The sequence below is a fragment of the Saccopteryx leptura genome, chromosome 8 (genome assembly GCF_036850995.1).
Source record: "Saccopteryx leptura isolate mSacLep1 chromosome 8, mSacLep1_pri_phased_curated, whole genome shotgun sequence".
NCBI lineage: Eukaryota > Metazoa > Chordata > Mammalia > Chiroptera > Emballonuridae > Saccopteryx > Saccopteryx leptura.
This window is the reverse complement of record NC_089510.1, coordinates 96,226,510-96,232,618: the sequence shown is the minus strand read 5'-3', so window position 1 is coordinate 96,232,618 and position 6,109 is coordinate 96,226,510.

Here is a 6,109-nt window from a genome sequence, read left to right as displayed (position 1 = left end):
CAAAAACAAACAAACAAAAAAGAAAACCAGATAATTCAGCTTAAAAAGGCCAAAGACCTGAATAGACATTCTTTTCAAAGAAGATAAACACATAGGCAACAGGTTCATAAAAAGATGGTCAATGCCTGACCAGGTGGTGACACAGTGGATAGAGCGTCGGACTGGGATGCGGAAGGACCCAGCTTCGAGACCCCGAGGTCGCCAGCTTGAGCGTGGGCTCATCTGGTTTGAGCAAAAGCTCACCAGCTTGGACTCAAGGTCGCTGGCTCAAGCAAGGGGTTACTCAGTCTGCTGAAGGCCCACGGTCAAGGCACATATGAGAAAGCAATCAATGAACAACTAAAGAGTCGCAACAAAAAACTGATGATTGATGCTTCTCATCTCTCTCCATTCCTGTCTGTCTGTCCCTATCTACCCCCTCTCTAATTCTTGCTCTCTGTCTCTGTAAAAAAAAAAAAAAAAAAGATGGCCAACATCACTAGTCATTAAAGAAATGCAAATCAAAACCACAGTGAGCCTGACCAGGTGGTGGCACAGTGGATACAGCGTCGGACTGGGATGTGAAAGACCCAGGTTCGAGACCCCAAGGTCTCCAGCTTGAGCACATGCTCATCTGGTTTGAGCAAATCTCACCAGCTTGGATCCAAGGTCGCTGGCTTAAGCAAGGGGTTACTCGGTCTGCTGAAGGCCTGCGGTCAAGGCACATATGAGAAAGCAATCAATGAACAACTAAGGTGTCACAATGAAAAACTGATGATTGATGCTTCTCGTCTCTCTCGGTTCCTGTCTGTCCCTCTCTTGACTCTCTCTCTGTGTCTATAAAAAATAAAATAAAATAAATTGTGTTAGTAGTTATAAAAAACAACAACACAGAAATCCCCCCACCACAGTGAGATGTTACCTCATGGCTGTTAGAATGGCCATCATCAAAAAGATAAGAGATAACAAATGCTGGTGAGGATATGTAGAAAAGAGAACCCTGTGCATTGTTGATAGGACTATATAGGCTGGTACATTTTAACCCTAAAAAAATTAAAGATGAAAAATATGTATCTATGCTTTAGTTTCGTTATCTAAAAATGACTATCAAAGGAAAAATGTGAAGATTAAACAATTTATTATTTATAAATTGCTTAGACTAGTGCCCAAACATAGTTAAGTTCTACAGCAGTAATTGTTAAATTGGTGTTTTGGAGCAGGGTGAGAAGTTGTAATAAAGGCAGGACCAGTGGTCCAACTACAGGTGCTGTTTTTATCAGAGTCTGATTTTCACTGACCCAAAGCATGTTGCCTGGATAAGAAAGGCTGGTGAGCCACCACATGCAGAGAAAAACCTTGGAAATGGGGATGAGAAAATTATATTTCAAAGAATCTATCTTTTGCCTCTTGCAGACAAGTTGTGAATGGGCAGTTTGCAATTATAACTTGTAATTAAAAATTTTATGTCTTTTATAACCATCAGAAGCGCAAACTGTAGTTATTATAGTGATGGAATTTCAGACCTGCAAGAAGGAAATTTTTTCCATTTCACTGAAATGGCACAATGTAAGCATCTCCCTTTGTTGCCTGTGTGTAAGGCTGGCCTGTTGAAGTTCTTAAGAATTTCCAGTGGAAATTTCCAACAGTGAAGTTGTCTGTGTTGTGCTAGATTATCCCAGTTGAGCCAAATTATGGAACAGAGATTATGTAAGCTTCTGGGAAGAAACAGATGCCACACTCTAATTTTATAATTTCATAAATTTAGGGATTATTACAGAGCTAGGCAAAACAAAAACATTGAGGCTAGCAACCTTGGGAAAACCTGACTACCCATTAGCCCTGATGGGGCAATGGTAGGGAGGCTGACTAAAACCCAGAGATAGCCAAGGGCCAAGGGACAAGGATGGAGGCTGTTCTTTGACAGAGGGGACATCCAACCAATGGCTCCCTGGTAAGAGGGGTTGTGAGAGTGAATAGCAGTCCCCCTACCTTTCAGTCTCCTGCCAGTGCACCAAATGGCTGAACCTGTGTGGAAGTTAGGAAGCATATAATCAGTCCATTGATGCAGTTCTTAAGAGTCAGCTTTCTCAAAGCAGAGAGCTGGTGGAGAAGGCAGGGGAGTGGGCCTGAAAGGGCAAATAACTGATGGCCAACTGAAACAGAGAACCGCAGCATGGGCCAGGCAGCTTATTTGGTTGCTTTCAAAGTCAACCTAGTCTCATAAAACAACTGTATTAATATTAATAGGAATAACTGGTATAGCAAAAATGTGGTTTTTATCTACTGGGCCTTTCCTAGAGGCCCAGTGATGCAACGCAATGCTCAGCACATTGCATACTTTATTTAATTTAATTCTCACAATATTCCCATAGCCAGTATCACTGCTATCTTGCAGATTAGGAAAACTGAGGCTTAGAGAGGTTAAGTGACTTGCCCAAAGCCCCGCAGCTCATATAAGCACAAGAATCAGTCTTGTCCCAAGTTTTCTGAAGCCAAAGTTCATGCCACCCCACATTTTTTATCACTTGAACAATCTGATCCCTTTTATTTATGCATTTACTTAAAGTATTTTTTACTCAGGTGAGTATATTTGCATGAAAACTGAAACACTACAGGAATTAGAGTCAAAAGTTTAATTTAGTTAGTCCTTCACATATTTATCTCTCAAAACAAGTCCCTCATCAGAAGTTATCACTGTTAACTGTGGGTATGTCTCCTCCTAGACCCCCTTTTTCCTATGAATTTACAAATTTGCATGTACATAAGCACATATATATATCTATTCTATTTTACACAATAGGGGTCATTTTGTTTATAATTTTCTTTCATTTTTTTTTACTCAAGCCTTTATTTTCCACTTTGGACTCCTCCCTACCACAGTAACTTGAATTATTTTATTATTCTATGGCGTATACAGGCAGATATATAATTAGGTATAAAAGTTTCTTGTGCTTCTAGGTGGTACTCAACTATAAAACCCAAATAAATTAAGGACTCACAAAATTTCAAAATAAAAAAATTATCAGTGTTAATGTAATGCAGTTTAACATGACATAAAACTCTAGGTGGTTGGGTTTAATAATAAGATGTTTAATTTTTTTATTTGACTTAACTTTTTTTTATTTTGAGTATGATGGACCATAATTTATTTTATCATTATTATTATTATTATACCTTTTAAACAGTAAACAATATAATTTCTTTTGATCCTATGACCAGTCAATGCATGTCCAAACATATTGAAAAAAATTTAAAAACCATTCAACAAAAATGTTTTCCATGTTCTGGTAATAAACTTTTGCAGTGGATTATTACAGAAGGAGAAACATACAAAATATCTACTTGTCTCCTGAATGGCACTAATGATTATACCACCATATCTGAATTACTGTATATAGTATGACTCAATTCTCCAACAAGTTTTTCCCTCCTCACACTATTGTTAAGCTCTTGATTAGGACAAGATGAGGTAATTTGGCCTCCATTTGACCTTGTGGCTTGTTTCCTTTCTAGGTCTGCTTCAATTCTTTCCTCATTGTACACTGTTATTTTCATGATGCCATATTAAAATCCCCATTTATTTATTTATTTATTTTTAAAATTTTCTTTTTTAATAATATTAAACGGGGAGGCAGTCAGACAGACTCCCGCATGTGCCCTACTGGGATCCACCCGGCATGCCCAGCAGGGGGTGATGCTCTGCCCATCTGGGGCATTGCTCTGCCGCAATCAGAGCCATTCTAGCGCCTGAGGCAGAGTCCACAGAGCCATTCTCAGCACCCCTGCAAACTTTGCTCCAATGGAGCCTCGGCTGCGGGAGGGGAAGAGAGAGACAGAGAGGAAGGAGAGGGGGAGGGGTGGAGAAGCAGATGGGTGCTTCTCCTGTGTGTCCTGGCCAGGAATCAAACCTGGGACTCCTGCACGCCAGGCCGATGCTCTACCACCGAGCCAACCAGCCAGGGCCTAAAATCCCCATTTATTAAGGAACTTGAGAAACTAAAGTTTTAGTTCTGAAAATGTCTTTCAATTTGCAAATCTCAAGATTTAGCTTTAATATTGGTTACAATAAATCACCTAAGGTAATAACAAATATAGAATATTGTCATTTGGATAGGACATGCCAGCTCAAATGCATTCAGTTAGATCTATTAATACCTAGAAGTTAAATGCTGCCCCTTCAAGTGATCAATTGATAATAACCTGATTACAAACAGCAGTGCAATAATTTAGGCACTGGAATTAGCGGCTGTTTGTGGGTATTAGGTAATGATCCAGTTTGATCCAGAATATACCCTAGTTATATTTTCAAGAATATCAATCATATGAAAATAAAGAATTAATTTCAAGGTTTTTGAAATTAAGAATTAGTCTCAAGGTTTTTGTGGTTAACCATGCCCCAACTCTGTGTAAGTGAGAATTCCTCAGTTTGAGAATCACTGTGCACTATGTTTTGCTTTTCTTCCTGGGTTACAAAGGTAACCAGGGTTGAGGGCACGGGCATGAGAACTGCTGGAGTAGAAAGAAAACAAACATCATCAAACTCTTAAAGTTTCTGTCTGTTGCTGGCAAGGAAGTTAGTGTTAAGAACGGGATACTGTGGTCTGTGTGGGTTTATACCTTCCCAAACCCCAAACCAAGGAGCTATTTTTTCCTTCTGTAGTTAGGCTTAGAGTAAATTCTTCTGCAGATATTTCGGCTCTGCTAGATTAATGTCAACCTTCTGAGTTCCCACTCTGCTAGTTCATACTGTGGCTTGAAGCTTTTATTTTTCTGCTCTAAGATATACTCATTCACCTTAAAAAGATAAGAAGGAAGGCCACAGTGGTGGTTGTATGGGAGGTAATGGCCTCACAAATGTATTACCCTGCTGTGTAACCCACCTGGCTGGCATGAGTCCCAAAATTGTCCTTTGTTTCTAGATCTTTCCTTGGGATTTAATATGGCTATAACTCATTGAAAAGAAAGTGTCCCCTTAAAATACTACTTGTTTTCAAATTAATTGATAGTTAAGAAAAAGACACAAAAAGTTAGTTTCCTTTTTTCACCTCCTTAATCTTCTTTCTTTCTACTCCTCCTCCTCATCCTTTCCCCCATCTTCTTTTTTGCAGAAAGATATTTGTTAGGCACCTCCTTTGACTTGAAAATATAAAACAGACATATTTCTGAGTTGATGAAGCCCGTTATAGTCAGAACTATTACTAGATAAAAATCTTCAAGACTCCCAGGACTGTGTTCTCCATACTGGACATCTGCTGAGTAGCATAAACCAATACTGAGAAACACTCAGCATTGTGTAATTCCAGTTAATAAGTATAGAAAGGATGAAAGAAATATAAAACCACCATTAGGCAAATACCACAGTTATAACTTTTGCAGGCAAGATTCATTGATGGATAAGATTAGTGGGTGAAAGTTGAAGTAGTAACAGGACTATTAGCACAATCTCAAAGTCTCTTCCCAGAGGTATTTATTAATTATAAAGGGAAAATAGTAACTTGCGATGGAGAAACCCAACTGATGCCACATTAATCAAGTGGTCAAAGAGCATTGAGACATGTCAATAGCACATAGCTCTTGATAATGATGCACCAAGAAGGACATAACATCACTTTGTAATCATCTTGCCAAGAAGATATACAGCCTCTGTTTAATCAAGAGAAAACACCAGACAAACCCAGACTGAGGAATGTTCTGCAGATATTTCGGCTTTGCTAGATTATAAATAATTGCCCAATACTCATAAGAATGTTCAGATTATGAAAGACAAGGAAAACTGGAAGATATTAAAGAGACAACCAAGTGCAATGTAGAATCCGGAACTGATCCGGAAACAGAAAAGCACAGTAAAGAAAAAAACAGAGAAATTCAAATAAGATCTGTAGTTCAGTCAATAGTATTGTGCCAATATTAACTTTGTGCTTTGGATAATTGTGCTATGGTTATACAACATGTGAACGTTAGAAGAAGCTGAGTGAAGGGAGTACATTTGGAACAGGAAATCCTCTGAACTATTTTGCAGCTTCTAGCAAATCTAGAAGTATTTCAAAATAAGAAATTAAAGTTAAAAAAAGATGAAAAGCTCAGGACAGAGACTCTTTCCTTTTTCCTTTTTATTGAATTTACTGGGGTG